Source organism: Canis lupus, chromosome 4, assembly GCF_048164855.1.
Source record: "Canis lupus baileyi chromosome 4, mCanLup2.hap1, whole genome shotgun sequence".
Classification (NCBI taxonomy): Eukaryota; Metazoa; Chordata; class Mammalia; order Carnivora; family Canidae; genus Canis; species Canis lupus.
In genome coordinates this window covers 61,747,578-61,767,702 of record NC_132841.1, presented here as the reverse complement: position 1 = coordinate 61,767,702, position 20,125 = coordinate 61,747,578, and the positions used below count along the sequence as shown (strand labels likewise).

The following is a 20,125-nucleotide window of genomic DNA, read 5'->3' as shown; positions in this document are numbered from 1 at the left end:
TTGCCTGGTCCCTACTATTTCCTGTTTCCCTTTAGTTAAGATTTAGCTCACATGGAATAGACTGTCCTGCACTTCTGGGGTGTATCATCCAAACTCTTAGTGGCTGCTGGGAACACCAGACTCCAGACCCCACAGTGTGACATTTCATCCATGCTGGGAGCAGAAGGAGACTCAGCATGGTTAGGGCTCACTCAGGGTGAGAAACACGGGCTCAGGGTTTCACCTTGGCCTCCAGCCACCTTAGGAAAATTGGCAGCAGCTCTGATGGCAGGAGCATGGTCTGTGAGGCAGGTGATACCCTCAGAAAAAAGAAGGCAGATGGAAGGCACACACGGTTATGTATCCACCACAACCCCAAATCCAAAACTGCGGGGGGGGGGGGGGCGGGGAGGGGAACCAAGCAAATCACTCAGCTTTATGGCATCTATTGTGTATGTACCCCCAGACTGCCTTCAAATTTTATGGACTCTCACATCACCTTATATTTTAATCTTATTTTTTTATTGGCTTAAGTGCAAAGTCAGTTCTCTTAAACTTCTTTGGGATTTTTCTTTTCCTGTAGATTGTGGATCAAAGGTTTAGTTTTGTTTTAAATTGCCTAACTCTTATCCTGGAAGCCCAGAAGTCACTGTGATGTGGGAAACAAAGGTAGAAGAAAAATTATTAAATTTCCTCACTACTTACAGCCCACTGCCAAGTCCTTGAAACAGGCAGAGTGACCTTCCTCTAGAACTCAGCTGCCTCAATGTTAATACTTCGCTAAGGGCAAAAGGCAATCTTAGCCCGACCTTCTGGGAACCTGTAGGTCTACTTTTACATGTAAAAATTCCTTTGGGAACTTCCTTTATCTCTATTCCCCAAGATACGCACTGGTGATCATCCCCTAAGCATATGACCCACTGATATACATCTGAAGGGTCTCATCACTAAGGTTTTATTAGACAGTAATAAATGTCTAATAAAATAGCTAGCCTCCTCAAGGTCCTGGAAACCTTGCTTCCAAAATTCCTTAGAGACTTATGCTCTCCTTAACCCCCTCCCAACTTGAAAGTGTATAATGGGCCACTCCTCATGCTCCCAGGGCAGCTCTGTCTGCTCATGGCTCCTGTCCTTGTGTTTAATAAAAGCACCTTTGTGCACCACAGATTTCTCTAGAATCCTTCCTTGGCCGTTGGGCTTCAAACCCTAACAGTCTTCCCTACATCAGTTGAAGACTTTGGTTCCTATGAGCCTCCCTGAGTCCAAGCTGCCCTGGGATCCTGAACGTGCTCTTGCCTTCTTCTCACCTACTTGGGATTGTCTGAAAATTGCTGTTAGTGGTCCTTAGCACTACAAAAAGTGATTTAAAGAAACACGAATGGCATACAACATCAAGGGGAAATGATCAGAACACCTCATATCATTTCCTCAAGCTTAACAAAAATCTCTTTTTCACTAGTCACCACGGTTCTCTTCAGAGATTCTCAAACAATGAGTAAGAAAGAATAAAAATGTTCATTTGGTATGCAAATTTACAGCTCACATACTACATTTTGAAAATAAGTCTTTGTCTTAGAAATTGAGTTGGCCAGATGTCCCCCATCAAAACGTGAGACAGCATTTTTAATTTGAAAAACAAATGATTTTAAGTAAATGTTTTTTTCTACCTTTCCTCAGTGTTGTTTCATACACAAGAGCATGCATGTACATATACTAATATAAAATCCTGTTTATTAATGTCTTCTAACTTTAAGGACAAATACAGTGAAAATCTATTGTAGTAAAATAAAATGGCCTATATGACCCACATTCTTTGTAATTTGAGATTTTCTTCATGACCTGGTGCATAGTTATTTTAAAAAATGTACCACTTATGGGAAAGTTTATATTTTCTATTTGGAGTATAGTATATATATGTATATGTATATATGTAAGTAATTTTGTTATTTTATTGGTTCAAATATTCTTCCTTTTCTTGTTTTATTTACGGCAACTAGAAACACACAGATTGGCATTTTAAAATCTTTCAGTATGAAAGGACAGTTGAAAACTAAAAAAAAAAAATCTTGTCCATTTTTTCCATCGTATATTTCCAGGTTGTGTTGTCATGTGATTTTACATTTACAATTTGTCTCAGTTGGATTATGTCTTACATTATTATGTAGGCCTACGCTATCTCCGTGTAATGTTTCTTGCATTGTTTTGTCTGATAACATCATTTTTTGTTTTATACTTTGCCATGACACCTTTTTTCCTTATATATTCAATGTAGCTCTGTCTTAAGCTTGTTTCTTAGGAGCATTTGTGTGTTCCTCTTTGTTTCTTATTTTCCACAGTTTTCCTTCTGGGTTTCTGTCTCTTCTTAAGGTACCTTGTTATTTTTGCAAAGGTCTGCTGGTGGAAAACTCTAGGTCTTTACACGGCTTCGTTCTTGGATAATATTTAGGAGGGTATAAAGTTGTGGATGAGCAGTCATTTCACCTCCACTTTGCTCTCTGTCTCCAGGGGACCACTGTCTGGTTTCGGGTTGGAGTCACCCAATGGAAGGCGCCAGCAAGGGAGCAGCATGTAGAATGAAAAAGATATTAGGGTAGTTTTTTTCCTCTGGTGCCTGCTGCTTTGGTTGCAGGTGCTGGCAGGGGCTGCCTCCCTCTGATATACAGAGGGCCAAAAAAAATAAAAATAAATAAAAAAAATCACCTGTTTGGCTCTCCCTGCGATGAGGGAGCTCCCTCTCCCGTGGCTCTAGCCCACACTGGGAAAGTAGTTCTATTTCTTCCCTCATCCCATCAGGCTCAGCAGAGTGATGGCTTCCTTCCCACTGTTCCTGGTCTCTGGGTGCCTACAATTGTACACCAATTTTAATGTGTGGGTTTCTTTTTCTGATACCACCAAGCAATTCTGTGACACCAGCTGGGTGGCCTACAGTTCAACTCAATTTTAAACACTCTACCCAGAGAGAACATCAGACCCCAAAGGTCAAGTGTTCAGGCCTACAAGACGGCCCTCCTCCTCCCATTTCAGACACCAGTCACAAACGCAAGTTGTCACCCGTACTTCTGATGGACTAGCTATAGATTGGAGGTTCCAAAGACCCCTTCCCTGGGTTCAGTTAATTAGCTACAGTGTCTCACAGAACTCACAGAAACGTTCTATTTAGTAGATCACCAGTTTATTATGAAAGGATATAACTCAGGAAGAGCCAGATGGAGGAGATGCATAGGGGCAAGATATGAGGAAAGGGTGTGGAGCTTCCATGACCTCTCCAGGTACACCACTCTCCCCAAATCTCCAGGTGTTCACCAACCCAGACACTCTCTGAACCACATCCTTTTGGGTTTTTATGAGGCTTCATCACATAGGTACGCTTGATTAAATCACTGGCCAAGGGTGACTGAACTCACTCTCCAGCCTTTCCTCCTTAGACCTTCCTGAGTGGAACTGAAAGGTCCAACCCTCTAATCACCTGGTTGGGGGATCCCTGGGTGGCTCAGCTCAGTAGTTTCGCGCCTGCCTTTGGCCCACGGCGCAATCCTGGAATCCCAGGATTGAGTCCCGCGTCGGGCTTGCTGCATGGAGCCTGCTTCTCCCTCTGCCTGTGTCTCTGCCTGCCCCCCCACCTCTATGTCTATCATAAATAAATTAAAAAAAAAAATCACCTGTTTGGCTCTCCTGGCAACAAGCCCCAGTTCTGTTTTTTTTTTTTTTTTTTAAATTTTATTTATTTATGATAGTCACAGAGAGAGAGAGAGAGAGAGAGAGAGAGGCAGAGACACAGGCAGAGGGAGAAGCAGGCTCCATGCACCGGGAGCCTGATGTGGGATTCGATCCCAGGTCTCCAGGATCGCGCCCCAGGCCAAAGGCAGGCGCCAAACCACTGCGCCACCCAGGGATCCCCAAGCCGCAGTTCTTAGGTTACTTTAGAGGCTTTCCAAACGTCACATTAACATAACAAAAGATACCTCCCCAGTTAGAAAACTCCAAGGGCCTTAGGAGCTCTGTGCCAGAATCTGGGATGAAGACCAAATATGTATTTCTTTTTAGAAATCATAATAATCATAATACCGTAGTGCCTCAGCATTTTTGTTTTCCTCAGCTCTGCCTACATCTCTGTAATTCATCACTTTATTATACATTTAAAAAAAATCCACACTGAGCATGCCTTTTGTTTATGTGAATGATGAATCCACCAATATATTCTTCTTTCGGTATGAGAAAGGCCCCCTTTAAACCAAACAAGAAGACAACAACAATAACAACAAAAAACGGACAACATAAAAGGAGACATATGAATTAAAAAATATTTGCATTTTTTTTGGATTTTGTCTAGTTTGTGTTTGAGACAAAAAAGCATGATTTTCTGTGCTGCTGAGTATGGTATAAAGAAAACTACTGGCTGCTGGTTTGTCCCATAAGTTTAGCACAATCTTTCTGTTGGTTAGTAGTAAGGCTCTTGATATAATTTTTGAAGTGAAATGCAAGAACTAAAGAATTTACTCTAATGATACAATAACCCCGCACAAAAATTTGTGAGGCATTCTTCAATTTGAAGTATTGAAAATATAAGACATTTGTTAAGCAAACTAAAGTTTATCCATATTATAAAAAATCCATTACTGCTATTAAAAATCACGAAAAATATTGAATGGAGTGGAAAAATGCTCACTAAAATTAAGGAGGGAAAGCAAGCTACAAAAGGTGTACAAAATTCCCACATTTAATTTCAGCAGGCATATTTCCATGTCAGTGTGTTTTTGTTTAGGACATGATTTTAGTGGCAGTGTTGCTCTCTATAATCTGAATATGCCATAATTTATTATACGCAGGAAAGGAAGAATCAAGGTATAATCTAAAAATGTCAGAAGTGATTATATAATTGAGATTTTAGAGTCTTTATATTTCACTGTAGAAATACAGAAAACAAATTATTTTATAATTAGGAAAGGAGTAGAAATCATAGTTTAAAATATTCTATAAACATAACACTTAGAAAAGGCCAGCACAGTGTCTTGGAATAAAGTCCTAGCTGCACCTACATAGAATGTTAACAATATTGGTGGAAGGCAAGTGTTTTACTCATTTGATGAACATACCCCATTTCTAGTCTATTTAGTTATTCAAAAGAAATCAGAACTTTCAGGACCAACAATCTCAAGAGGTTATGATCCTATACAATGCAATAAGCACAAATGACTTTCTAAAAATCTAAATTTCAGTGCATTGCAAATTATTCTCCAATTTGAACTGTAGATGCAGCCCAGAACTTCACTTAAGCTCAGAGAGTTTATTAGTGAGGAAAATAAAATGAGCTGTCTTGGCTGCATGGCAGGCCAGGAAAGTGTATCGCCTTTCTTCCCCTCCCCTGGTGGACTTGACTGGATGAGATGCCACCATCACTTCCCTCTTGAAATGCTACACTGGGGTTTGCTCTGCTCCTCAAAGCAGCTGTCAGGCACATACCATTCTCCTGAAACACCACCCTTCCAGAGGGTGGAATTTCCCCATACCCTTGTTTTGTCTCCCCAAACCCAGTTTTCCAAGCAACATTCAAAGTCTTAGAGAACTCAATGTGGATTTAATTCTCTGTTGCTTTTGAATGGGATACAGTTAATTTCTTGTGAAACTGATACTTAATTTGCCAGGAAATTCTAAGTAGGCTATTTTGGTGCTAAGACCATAAATAAACTTTATCCTTGGGACAAGGAAGAAATAACTGAACCTCTAAGGATTGTAGCTTCCTGGCAAAAAAAAAAAAAAAAAAAAAAAAAATCAGAGTAATTAGTAAAGTAGACCTTGAGAACAAATAAATGTAGCAAAACAGGGGTTTGGGTACCAACTCTGCAACTTTCTAGTCTGGTGATATGGGTCAGTTTGCAAAATACCCTTATGCCTCAGTTTCCCCATCTGTAAAATGGTGATGATTATAGTCTCTATCATGTACAGTTGTTTTGAAGAGTAAGCGAGATGAAAATGTAGGGTGACCGACAGGCCTGGCTTGCTTAGGCTTGAGGAGTTTCTTGGGACACAGGATTTTGAATGCTACGATTGAGACATTCGGAGAAGACTGGGATGGTTGGTCACCCTATAAAATGTCAGGTACTTACACAATACCTGGTATCAATAATTAAGGGCCATTATTTAATGTATTACAAGTATCTTTGAGAACATTCCCATGGACATGTTTTCTACATAGGTTAGACATATCCTGACTTTACCTTTTATAAAGAAACTAAAACATACAATTAAAAAAATAAAAAGCTTCATCAGTGAATCAATATCACTGTCCAAGTCTAAGGTCTACTTGGTTATTTCTAAAATTCTACAAGTCTATTTTTTTGCTCACTGAAGCCAAGTCTTAAAAAAACTTCTCATTGCTCTGTGAATTGGTATGCAAGAGCATTTTTTTCCCCCAAAAAACACCTATGGCAAGATAAAAAGCTTTGTCATGATAAGAAATGATTTGTAGAATAATCTTTTTAGTACAATGAATAAAAAGTCATTTAAGGCACATAAGCTTTTAGAGACAATATTCCCATCTGGAACATTTCTAGTTAAGATAGCAGACTGAGCATATTTCTTTGTCTCTCTTACTTGTCAATCCCATTTAGTGACATAAATTTCTTTTGTCCTTATTCATTGGCATTGCAGAGAACTTGGGGGGGGGTGGTTATCAGGTGACCTCAGACTCTAACCAAATTCTGGCTGACCAAAAGCAATTGGGGTCACATTGACAATGAAGGAAAAGGGATCCGGAGCCTAGTCATTGTTTTCTAAATTTATCTGGTTTTAAGAATTACCTGGGGCTCTTATTTAAATATATAGATTTCCAGGTCCCTCCAATAAAGATTCTGAATTAGGTGGAGGGTGGGGAGCCCTTGACTCTGTAATTGGTTGCTATCCCCTGAGATGTTTATGATGGGGCAAATTTGGAAATGGTTCTCAACCTACGCCTGAGTGCCTCCCAGTATTTAGTGCCCTGGAACCAAGGGTGCTGAATACCCCACTGTGCTTGAGCCAACACAACACAAAAAAATAAAACACTGAAAACAGGACCACACTGGGTAGCATTTTAAATGGAACTCTATCATTCAGACACTTCATAAATGTTTGTTAACTTAACAAAACTATAGATATTCCAAGGAACTAGACTAAATATAGGCTGACCTGGTAATTTTCCAGCAGATGATGATGCTCTCTTTGAGGGATAAGGGAGCACTACTTTTATACAAGTAATTATTTTTAACCGATCTATTTCTGCTATTATTTTCTTCAAATGTTATTCAATCCTATGTTTTAAATATAACACCAGGGAAAGAGGTACACTGCTCCTTCCAGAATGGACATTCTTTTTTTTTTAAGATTTTATTTACGAGAGAGAGAGAGAGAGAGAGGGCACAAACAGGGGGAGGGGTAGAGGGAGAGAGAAGTAGGCTCTCCACTGAGCAGGGACCCTGATATAGGACTCTATCCCAGGACCCTGACATAACGACTTGAGCCAAAGGCAGATGCTTAACCCACTGAGCCACCTAGGTGCCCCCAGAATGGACATTCTAGAAGAAAAGAAATAGCTACGTATAGAAAGATGTTTTTAACAAGTCTTATTCTTTGTTTCCTCCCTCCTCACTGCTCATCAGCATGGCATGCACCATGCTTATCCTCCTATTACTATCTCTATTCTTTCTGTGGTGGTTACCAGATATTTTTTAACTAGGTGCTCAGTAAGTAGTTTTAATTTTTTTTCTAAATATTTTATTTATTTATTCATGAGAGACACAAAAAAAGAGAGAGGCAGAGACAGGCAGAGGGAGCAGTAAGTAGTTTTTATTTATTTATTTATTTATTTATTTATTTATTTATTTATTTATTTATTTTTAAATAAGTAGTTTTTAAATGAGCAATGGATGGTGTTGCCATAGAGCATGGTGGATGTGAAGCAGTGCAAGTAGTTTAACTCAAGGGTTCGAGGTCCTGCATGATTGGGCCTCTGCCTCCCTCCCCAGCTGTGTCTCCCATGGACTGCTCCCCTTCTATCATGCTGAGGAGTTTGAACTTTACCCAGAAGGCAGTGAGGACCCACTCCCCCCAGGGGAATTTTAATCATGGCCACGACATGATCAGCTTTGTGTTTTAGAAAGATAACTCTGGCTGCAGTGTGAAGGATGGATGAGAGAAGGACAACTCTGGAGTTGAGAAGATCATTTAGATCAGTAGTAGTAGTTCAGATGGGACAATGCACATGATAATCATCTGGTAGTTTCCCAGTGCCAAACCCAGACCATTTAAATCAGTATCTCTGGAGATGGGATCCAAATATCAGAAGCTTCTTAATTGTCCTGGTGATTCCAGTGAGAAGTGAAGGTTTAGACATTTAGATAGTTGTAGACTGAGAAAAGGGGGCACAGATACAAAGGCCATTAGATGTAGGGGAACAACATTATTAGTTAACAGAGCAGGAACAATGAAGATAGGAAAGGAATTAAACTACTTACAGGTTCTGGCTGGAGTCATGGAAATTGGGAGATAGTGTGACCAAACTTTCTGATTTGCCAAGGAGTATCATGGTTTTATACTGAATCAGGTTCATCATCCTAGGGGACTTGATCACCAGCCCAGGAGGTATCACCATCCAAGACAGGCAGTGAAGGATTATGGTGCGGTTGGGGAAAGATGATTAATGTTAAACACACATGACAGCTGCTGAGTATTGGTGATTAACACCAACCTAAAGCTCAGAGCTGAGGATCAAATGGGCTAACGACCCCACATTCTAAATTCCTAGGATGATAGCTGTTGGGGCCATCCATCCTTCAACAGGGCCTGCTAAGACAAACCAGGAAGCAGAACCAGCACCACCACCTCACCCTCTAATACAAGATGAGGTTGAAAAGGAGAAGGCCATTGCCTTTTGTAGAAGTACCCACTCATGTAGAATGCTGTATGCGTTGGTACAGGAGGCGGGAGAGAAGAGAGCCACTAACTGGATATGAAAATAGAGGTTTGAAACAAATCACCTAATCTTAATGACAGGAAGTCATTGTTTGAACAGCTGTCAGTAACTATTCTAATAACTGAGAGTGACTGAAAAAGTATAGCATTGGGCTAAAACATTACGGAAGTCCACTTTCTATGGAAAAGGGGATTTTGACATAGCGCTTATTGCCAGGTCATGAGCAACTTTATGGAGCAGCCAGGAAGTGAGACACCGAAGCCTGCTACCAACAGTAAAGTGGACCCCCCCACCCCCCCGGCTCCCTCAGATGACCGTGGTAGACAGCTTGCCTGCAGTGTCATGGGAAATCATGATACACATCCTGGAGCTTTGGGTCACCTGATCTGCTAGACAGATCTTGGTTTTGTCAAACACAACTGCTGTTGCCTTGAATAAGGACGAATACATCTCAGGTCCAAGAGAGAGCCCCAAGGCCTTAGAAAGCCAGGAAACAAAACAGACTGTAGTCAGGTCTGTCTCCTGCCTGGATCTGCTTCCTCCACCTATCCTGTGATAGAGTTGCCCTGCACAGCAGGTTGTGCTCCTACTGGAGACAGATGTAAAGATCCTCAGATGCTGTTGCTCTCTTTCAGAGGCTTTTTGTGAATGGAATTAGCTAGCTTATTTATCATTGAAATAAGGAATAGTTTTTAAAACAAATCTACAGGACGCCTGGTGGCTCAGTTGGTTAAGTGTCCAACTTAATTTCTGCTCAGGTCATGATCTCAGGGTCATGAGACCAAGCCCTGTGTGGGGCTCTGCATGGAGCATGGTGTATGCTGGAGCTTCTCTCCCTTTGCCCCTCTTGCTTGTGCTCTCTCTCTTTCTCTCTCAAATAAATACATCTTTTTAAAAAAAAAAAAAATCTACATTATGAGCTCATTTGGGGAAAACAGCTAGCTACTCCAAGATTCCAGAGGATAAGGGGAATTAAAAATCTGATCCCAGTCCATGACATTTCTAGATTGAAAGTTGCCCTATGTCTAACTCAATTGAGATAAGTCTTTGGAATATGTGTGAAAGTTTCCAAGTTTCCTTGTACTTGGCTTAAGGCTTAAGTGGTTTCATCTTGGGGATGTGTTTCATACAGGATGAATCTAGATGCCCTTTTTCTATATATAATTTGTACACTTGGGACTGAAATTTTATTTTCCACTTTCTCATATGAAAATAGTATAGGTTGCTTATTAAATAGCCCTGAGGCCAGAAAATGCATGGGCATTATAATGAATCATCCTAAACTCACTGTGATCTTAGTGAACAGGTTCAGATTCAGGGCAATACTGGAACTAGTGTTTAATAACCCTGATGGCATAAAGTGCAGTCCTCATCAGTTTCATTATTTAGTATATGGGATAAATTTAATGTGCATCACTGCCAAATACAGTCATGCTTGTGGAAAAATGAGTAACAGCACAATTTTATACCAGAAGTAACACTATCAAGGCCCATTGATGTTACATGTAAAAATGCCCCTTTTTGAGGTATATACACTTATATCATGATCACCCAAGAAAGAGTAGTGGTGACAGTCACCCACAGGCCTAAGGCAGAAACACAGTTCCTTTATGAAATAAACCGGCTCCCCTAAATTATCTGGCCTCTTAAATTAAATTAAGCCAACAGGGTGGAGACAAATTAGATTAAGTGGAATTTAAGGCAAAGCTATCTAGCTCGATGTTTTGTTGGACCGTATTTAGCTGTACATGACATTTAGAGTTGTTGCTGGTATTTATCTTGCGCTCCTTATAACCTCCCATCATCAAACTGAACTGCCACATGCTCTATTAATGGAATAAGCTCCCCTGGGCCTTTTCTTGGGTCAGGAAATCAGTGGCATTGTGGAAACTTTTTTTTTTTAAGATTTTATTTATTTATTTATTTATTTATTTATTTATTTATTTATTTATTTATTTATTTATTTTTTATTCATGAGACACACAGAGAGAGAGAGAGAGAGAGAGAGAGAGGCAGAGACACAGGCAGAGGGAGAAGCAGGCTCCACACAGAGAGCCTGATGCGGGACTCGATCCAGGGTCTCCAGGATCACGCCCTGGGCTGCAGGCGGCGCTAAACCGCTGAGCCACTGGGCTGCCCTGTTTATTTATTTTGAAGGAGATATATAGAGAGAAACAGACAGAGATAGCGACAGAAAGCTTGAGCAGGGAGGAAAGGAAGAAGCAGGCTCTTCACTGAGCAGGGAGCCCAGTGTGGGGCTCCATCCCAGAACCCTGAGATCATGACCTGACCCCAAGGCAGAGGCTTAACCAACTGAGCCACCCAGGTGCCCTGGAAACTTTCTTTTTATTTTTTTATTTTTTTTTTAAGTATTTTTTTAAATTTTTTATTTATTTATGATAGTCACAGAGAGAGAGAGAGAGAGAGAGAGAGAGAGAGAGGCAGAGACATAGGCAGAGGGAGAAGCAGGCTCCATGCACCGGGAGCCCGACGTGGGATTCGATCCCAGGTCTCCAGGATCGCGCCCTGGGCCAAAGGCAGGCGCTAAACCGCTGCGCCACCCAGGGTTCCCGAAACTTTCTTTTTAAAATTCAATCCTGGTCTGGGTTCACAGCTTAAAGTAAGTCCTTGTTGTGTAATTATGTGCCCGTAGGGAAAGTCTGACTTTCCCGAGCTTTAATTTCCTCACCTGTGAAGTGAGGGGATAATGCTGTGAAATTCACAGGGTATGTACCTAAAGCAGCCAGCACAGAATGTGGCCTGTAGTAGGCACTGAACCAACAGTGGTCACCATCAAATAAAGTATCAGCAGGTTTGATTCGAAATCCATTTATACTTTACACGACTTTGTGATGATAAACCTGCAACAGATCATTGATTCTTTTCCTTTCATGCCTCCTCTCTCTCATAAATACACAGGAAACAAAGCAGAACTCTGAGGGATATGACTAGATAGTGTCCTCTAGTGGTAAACAAGTAAAACACATGAAGACCATTTACTTATTATTTCTTTTACTTTTTAGGATTCAGACTGAAATTGATCACAGAAATACAATGTAAAGCTATAAGGTGAAATATAATTAATATTTGGACAGGGCTTTAACTTTAACATCTTCCTGTACAACAATAAAGAACAACTTCCTTGTCTAGTACAAGTTGTGATTTAATCATATGAGCAACAAAAGTATTGAGCCAGAAGTTATTTTCTTTTTGAATCAAGTGTGAGCTGCTTTGATTCATTTTCAAGCTCATGATTAGATATTACATAAAGAAGTTATTTCAGCAGTTCAGTGGGATGCATTAACACAGTTCTTTCCAAGTTCAATAGTAGTCCATAATTTGATTATTTCATAGGATTTCTGATCATTTAGAAAAAAAGGTAAATGTGCTCTAGAACCTTCTCCAGTGATTCTAAGTATTATATGTTAGTCATAGAACTTCTCTTAATCAACACGATCAGAGCTGTTCCCATTCAGCTCTGATCTCTCACAATCTCCATTTCTACCAACACGATTGCTCTTGAAATTCAATCAGGGCAGTATCAGATAGTGATTAAAAGCAAGAATTCTGAAGCCAAATTGGTCTAAATCCCAGCTTCACCATTTATTGAGCATGTGAACTCTACACTTCAGTTTGCTTATCTATGAAACATCAGTGTTAATACCAGCTGCTTCATAGGGTTGTTATAAGGATACACTCATCTCACACATGGAAGGTAATTAGAATACAGCCTGGACTTATTATTAGTGAATAGCTTTTATGTGCCCATCCTTTTCAGTATTATAGAGAATGCACGAGAGGCTTAAGACACAGGTCTTGCCCTCAAAGAATTTATAGTCTTTATGAGAAGATCTTGTGGGATTAGTGATAGGGGATGCTTTATCTCACTTCTTGGTTTGTAGGTGGAGGACTTTTCCTTAAACATACCCTTGACACTCACATTCTTGTTCTCCGTGGGGGGAGTGGAGTTATTTCCTTGGAGTGGACTGACTTTAAGACAATCACATGGGGAAGAGATGCATTTTCCCATGCAGTTAGCCCATCTGACTCTCACTCAGTAATATATCCTACAATTCAGCTCAGTCAACAATAAAGGTGATAATTAGGGCTCCACCTGCCAACCACTTAGTATATAGTTCTTTATTTCTTGAGAACTCAATTTGAGAGTGGCCTATTTATCAATGAGACCCCCTGAAAACTCCAACAGAACATACCAACTCACAAAACAATTCAATGATTATTTGTATGGTGTGAACCTACCATGCAAACGTTCCCAGAAATGAGAATTTGGAGTAGACTGAAGGTATAGGAAAGAGTTTCACAGAAGTGGGACTTATACTGGCTCTTAAAGAATGGGATCAAAATTGGCTGAGAAGGAGGTAAGAAAAGGAATCCTAAGCATAGCAGTTTTTTCTGACATATAACAGTTTGTACTTCTGTGCAATTGGAATAAAACAGAAAATACTGCTCAAGATTAGAAAGTCATATCTCTGCTTGATGACTACATGGTGACACAGCCAAGCTATGGCAAAGAAATAGATGACACAGTTCCTCACCACCTGGTTTTCCAATCACATGTGACCTGACTGCTGGGGATGGTTTAGCTACTTTATACATATTAAGACACTTACTCCTTACAAAAACCCTATGAAAGAGATATTATTATTACCCCCAGCTGACGATACCAAAGCATAGACAGTGGCAGTTTGTCCAAGGTCTTTAAGAGATACAACTGGGATTTGAACCCAGACAGTCTGACCCTGGACTTCATTCTCTTACATCATCCTGCTTTGTGATTTCTCAGTCTAAGACAAAGGGCTGTAGTGGTCCTTCCTTGTAAAGGGGCTCAGTGAGGAGAGCGGCCTGACTGGAGTGAAGGTTTGGGCTCTGGAGTGAAGGTTGGATTCAAGATTTTAACTTGAGCTGAAAGGTAGGTAGGGCTGGTTGATAGGGCAGGGGGTAGAAGTGGGGGTATGAAAAACCAAGCACAGGAGTTTGGAGGTGGAGATATAAAAGAATGGCAAGATTAATCCTATCATGCTCCTGTTCAAGGACAAGGACAATTTTATATTGCTCAAGATATGAAGTCCAAAGATTTCAAGGGTTTCAGTTTGGGGGAATGGACACTGTGTAAATATGAGGAGATGGGAGAACAAAAACAGAGCTTGATCCCATATGCCTTGGCTAGGCCATGGATGGGCAGGACATGGTGACATGTGTTCTCATTCTTTCTTTCCAAGGGCCTGCCTAGAGGACAAGTATGGCTGGAGATATGAATCTGAGATTTTATACATACACTCAAAAGCTGACACTGTGAGAAGTGAAGCTCCCCGACAAAAGGATGCCAAAGGAGGTAGAAGAGAAATATAGAAGAGGGAATGTGGGCAACCCAGTGCTGCAGATGGTAAGTGATCCTCTGCACAATGAAAGAATTTCTGGTCAGCTAGTTCAAAGAGGTGGTTGAAGATGAGAATTGGGACAAAGCCAGGAATTTTAACAATGAGCTTGAAAACAAGAAAGAGAGGAAATGAAACTTGGCTTTTTCCCTTACCAACACTGTCGCATCAGGTAAAGAGAGGAATGTCTGGTTAATGTCAGTCCACGTTATCATATGTGCATACTCTTTCCTGTATAAAGGGCATGGTTATGCTATCAGGAAGATGTTTGTATCAGTCCAGTCCCCTGCAGGGAAGCAGAAACCATGATGACTACTTGAAATAAGGGATCTAATGCATGCAAATTGTAATGCAGGTAATGGAAAAGAGGAGGACAACAGTGAAGCAACCCAGAGATTAGGAAACCACTTCTATTCCAAGTCTAGAGGGTTGTCACAAGGAAGAGGCGGTGTTGCTAGAAGTCAGAGGCTAGTTTCACCCATAGAACTTGGTAATGGTGGGCCTACTGGGAGAAAGCTGGATGTTGAAGAGCAGCAACTGAATAGGGATTGGGGATACTCTGGCTTTTCTCTTCTTCCCACTCAACAGTCTCCCTCCAGCACCTTCAGTGGCCAAACCCAGCTGGATATTAGCTGACAGGCGAGCCAGGGAAATGCAGCCAGCAGAGGTCAGGCCCCAGGATACAGAGCAAAGCCGGCAGTCTGGCAAGAGGGCACCTGAGGACAAACACGTCCCAGACCTGCATGGTACTCTTGTAACATTTGGTCTGATGTGGGGATGGTCTTCTCATACAGAGGAACTAAGGCCCAACTGAGGTCAAGTCACCATTCCTCTAGACAGTCTCCACAGTCCTGTCACCCACCTTCTCCTACCAGAATCCAATCAGACTCATTCTTTAGCCTCAGTCACAGAAGAATCAAGGTGTCCGATGGTAGCTCTCATAGTAGGCCACGCAGTTTTTTCTGCATGCTGAGAGGCTGCTAGAGTTAGAGTGAAGGGTGAGAAACAAAAGCCCATGAACACCTCCCATCCTCTACCGTTAGAAGCTGTGAGGGGACTTCTCTGCCCTGATACAGGCAGCAGAATCGCACTCAGGCTGGGTGCTGGAGGCTTGAGTTGTGGGAACAGAGACCGTACTCATAAGCCAAAGGGTTTATGTTTCATATGCTTCCTCTTTTGCTCTGTTTCAGTATTTTGTTAATTAAAAAAGACATTCTGGACCCTACATGTGGCGCTGGTGTTAAAGAGTTGGATGATGAGTGTGGTAGAGTGGTGGATTTTTGTTCAAGTTTGTGCCATAGCTCTAGAGTGGCAGTAGGTCCCTGTGGCCAGGGTTGGCAGGGAGACTGTCATGACAGAAGCCCAAGAATAAAGTGAAACCCAGATCAAAAGCTCCAGGAAGAGGGAATCAGCTGGTCATGTGCCCTGACTATATAACCCTAATACTAAAGCTTAGTGGTTTGGGGGTTTCATAGTGAGTAGTCATTGAGTGCTGTCTAATACCATGCCCTGTTATAAGTACTTTGCCTGTATTAATTAATTTAACCCTAATAACAACCTTCTGAGGGTTGTGGATGATAGATGAGTAAATGGAGGCTTAGAGGCTCAGCAACTTCTCCGGGGGGAAACTGTAGGGCCAGGACTTGAATTTAGGCAGGGTGTCTCCAGAGCTTGCATAGTTAACCATTACAGGGAAATCTGAGCAACTTGGGAAACAGAAGAGAAGATGGCTGAGGGAAAAGAGACAAGAGAAGGTTCTAGAAAAGGTAAAATGAAAAGAAGAAATTTTAGGAGAAGATGGGAATGACCAGAGGGGAGAGGATAAGTGACTGATTAGGTGAGAGTTTATGTACCATTCAAGATCACATCAGCCAAGCATGGAAATCTCTGTGAGGAAATGGAAACCATTGCTGTATAGTCTGTGTCTGATGGTTCCAATGCATAGATTCCTTATAGATTTGTTTTTTTTTTTAATCATTTCTGTTGGATCTTATTCGTGGTCTTGTCTCCTTACAGTGCTGTCTATCATTGAATGTTGGGGTTGTACTTGAACATAGTTTACAGGAGTATTTTGAAGCAGAGACTTCTGTAATCATCCTCAAAAATGTTTGCTTCTGAGGGGTTGCTGGCAATCTGGGATTAGCTTAACTCAAGTTCAAGCCTTGAGGTTTTGTGAACCATCAGATGATGATAAGCCAAGGCTTGTATGAGCTGGTTTATTTCTGATTTACACTTTCTCCTGTGGCTGTGGGGGGCCTTTTGGGTCTCAGGCCAAAGTAAAGATTACTTACCATGGGGAAAGTGTTATAAAAATAATGAGAAAGCAATTAATGGATTGCTATACATTCCTGAGTTGGTTCAGCATTTTCTCTCTCAGATCTCTGCTCTCTCTGATCCTCTCAGAGATGGTGATTCTGAGCTATTGATTGATGCTGATGGTGTAGCAAAAGGTCAGGGTAGGGAGCACAGTCAGTAAACTGGAGAGACAGAAGTATAGAAGTGGTTGAATGGAAATTCTTTGCTGGGCTTTTAGAAAGATCCTGAACAATGCCTCACTCACTCTGTTCATGAGAAACAATATTCATAGTGACAGTGCCACAAGCTATGACGTCCTCTCATATCATGAAGAAACAATGAGGATGAAGGGAGGAGGTTTGGTGGGAGGCCTGCTCAAACACAAAAGGGCCTGGGCCAAGTGGGCTCCCTCACCTTCTTTTTCCTAACATAGCTATCTCTTGGCTGCTAAGGGGGCTCCCAGGAGCTGATAAGGACAAATCAAGTACCATGACCCAATATTGTCAGGGGCAGGGATGGTCAAGATCAAGGATATGACTTTATTTTATTTCTAAGCTAATAAATTAGCTTACTAATTTACTGTTGCTGTTTCTAGAATGCTGGCAGAAGATATCTACTCATACTTCAGAGAGAAAGGACTTTAATACTCACGGCACAGCAAGCAGCTTCACTGCCACCAGCACATTTGCACTGGTTCCTCTTGCCCCTACCCCTACCAAGTCTCACAGGAGCAACCCAGAGGGGCCCAGATGGCTGTCTGTACATGCAGTGAGTTGCATTACAGCAGAGGACACTGAGCTTGGGGAACCCACTATTTTATAGCCAGCAGAAAACAGCCTCTGCTTTGCTCTAGAGGGAGACATTATCTCATTCTTCAAGTTTGTTCTTTGCAAACACAATCTGAGAAATGGCTTAAGTAAAGTGTGGCCAGGGCCATGGTTTCCTGATACACCAAGCAAGTTTGTGCAGGAATGTTCAAAGCTCATGGTAGATTACCTTCCCAACAGAGATAGTATAAGGGGATTACTTAAAATGTGCATAATCTAAAAAAACATTATTTTCTGTTGTATTCTCTACATTTCGGTTACCTAAACTGGGTCGTCAGAGCCCCAACCATTGGGGATTCTGCTATGTGGTCCCAGTCTGTGTGTCTACTAGCACACTCTGTCTACTATTCTCTCCTGGAGTCTTTCTCTTCATTTTAATCAGCTGTGCTTGTTTTCATTATGTTCTTTCACATGCTCTGCTTATTTCAAAAACAGCATGCCCAGTGGAATGATTGCTGATTTTGGCATTCAGAAAGCTGCATTTAAGTCCAAGCTCTAAGACTTATCAAATAAGAGACCAAGACGCCTATCCAGCCACTCAGGTGGCCACAGTCCCTTTTGTTTAGTGAAGTATATCTTAAGATTATCATTTTGAAAGTCAAATTTCTTCTCTTCCTCCTAAAACTTGTTCCTTTACCTATACATTTTATCTCACTTACAGATCTGCCCATCCAGATTCTCCATCTTCATGCCTCTGCATCATCAAGCTTTTACCTGATAAGTATTATTTTTATTACCCTTTTCTCTACCTGCCAACATTGTTTACCTTGATCATGTTTCACTTGGAATCATTCAAGAGTTCCCTAAGCCTTGCCACCTTCAATGGTTTGGTCTTCCTATTGCCTGATCTTGTCATGTCCCTCATTCAAATGCCTCCCTCCTCATTCAGCCCAATTTCCTTACAGCATTTGTTCCTATTCATTCCTTCTACACCTCACCTTGTGTTATCATACACCGTAATATTCCTGATTTCCTGTATTTCTCAGTACCCACCATGCTTTTTATACCCTTGTGTTTTTGATATTTTCCCTGCCTCATATACTAATCCTCTTTTTGACTAAGCCATTTTCCTTTAAAATCTCAGGTCTTATAATTGCCAATGACATGATATGAGGAAAGGAAATTAGAAACACAATATTTGGAAAGAATATTGTGACCCAGGAAAATTCAAAAGAAACAACAGAAAAATTACTACCAGCAGTAAGAGAATTTCTATAAGGTAGCATGGTCTAGTGAGTACCCTGAAAGGTCCATCAAATGGGGAATGGAACATTTAAATAAATTATGGCACATCCATATAATATGATGGTATGGTGCTATAAGAAAGAATGAGGACACTATATTCTGACATGGAAGTATTTCTAAGATACATCATTAAATTTAAAAAGCAAGTTGCAGAACAATGTGTATAGTGTACCTCTTTGTGTAATGGAGGGGGAGGGAAAAACATGTTGTGTAAGGGAACTCTTGAATAACAACAAGGAACTACAAAAGTTTTTGCTTTTGGACAAGGATGGGGAAGAGGGTTGGAAGTAGACAGTGGTCAGTATGGGAGCAAAACTGCCCACTGTGTACTCTAATGTTGTTGAGTTTTGAGTTCTGTGAATTTAACACCTGTGAATTTAACACCTGTGCAAAAGACAGATACCTAAAAGAAAATAAAAAACAAAACCTCAGGCATTACCTCTATTCTTCTAGGTCTCCTTAATACGAGAGGATGTCTAGTAAGGTGGCTAAGAACAGAGGCTTGGCACCAGGCCCACCTGGATTTAATCCTGTAACTGCACTCACCAGGTTTTTGGCCTTAGGAAAGTCCTGTATCCTGAGTCTCCATTCTCCTCCTTTATAATTTGGGAATGGCAATCCTCAAAACAATCCTTTTAGATGAATATCAAGTGCGATAATATTTGTAATGTAATTAACACAGTAATTTACATACAACTAGCACCTGGTGTTTCATACATACACATGAGAAATATATATCTATAGGTATATATACACATATATACATACAACTCACATATAAATACATACATATATGTCCATATTAACATACGCACTTGTATATATACCTATATATGTGTGCGCGCCTAACACACTGCATTGAAATGATCCGTTTCTATTTCTCTCTGCCAAAACTCTCCTTGTTCCCATCCCCATAGATTTCTATGATTTATTAATATTTTTATCTCCACTACTGGCTTATTTAGGTGCTCAAGAAATATTTGTTAAATTGTTGATGAACTAAGCATGGTCAGCTCTTAAGACTCTGAACAGAGGGGGAAGAAAACCAACAGAAATACTCTGAAAAATTTCAGTCGAGTCATCTAACTCCTAAGGTTGGTATTATTGCAAATTCCTTCTCTCCCTATACCCTACCCCTCCATGAAGACCAGAAAAGTATTTATGGACCAACTGGTACCAAAGATGGAGATTCTTTTCCTTTCTTATCATAGGTTCTCATTAGATACAGTTGAAGGTTGAATGGGGAACAAATGCTGTCCCCAAGCTGCCCTTCTCACTGCTTTCTCCAGCAAGCAGCTTCTCCAAGTATTTGCACTTATAAAATTTCAGATCCAGACTATACTTCAATTTGTTAACCAAGTTGGCTTAAAATTTTATGGAAGCCCAGATTTCAATAAGCAGCAGAAATAGGCAATGCTAATAGCTTTCTTTGGATT

The 20,125-nt window shown here is 40.8% G+C and overlaps 1 protein-coding gene and 1 long non-coding RNA gene across 6 annotated transcripts in view; one reads left to right on the top strand and one right to left on the bottom strand.

Moving 5' to 3' along the window:
- Positions 1-20,125, bottom strand: part of LOC140632526 (uncharacterized) — a 37,631-nt gene that overhangs the window by 1,887 nt on the left and 15,619 nt on the right. The gene's annotated exons all lie outside the window — the stretch shown is intronic.
- HSPB3 (heat shock protein family B (small) member 3) overlaps positions 1-20,125 on the top strand; it is a 135,793-nt gene that overhangs the window by 109,316 nt on the left and 6,352 nt on the right. For all 5 annotated transcript variants that reach the window (XR_012030122.1, XR_012030126.1, XR_012030125.1 and 2 more), the window contains exons 10-11: positions 14,167-14,330; positions 18,106-19,783. The gene's annotated coding sequence lies outside the window, so the exon portion shown is untranslated. The remainder of the gene's footprint in view (positions 1-14,166; positions 14,331-18,105; positions 19,784-20,125) is intronic.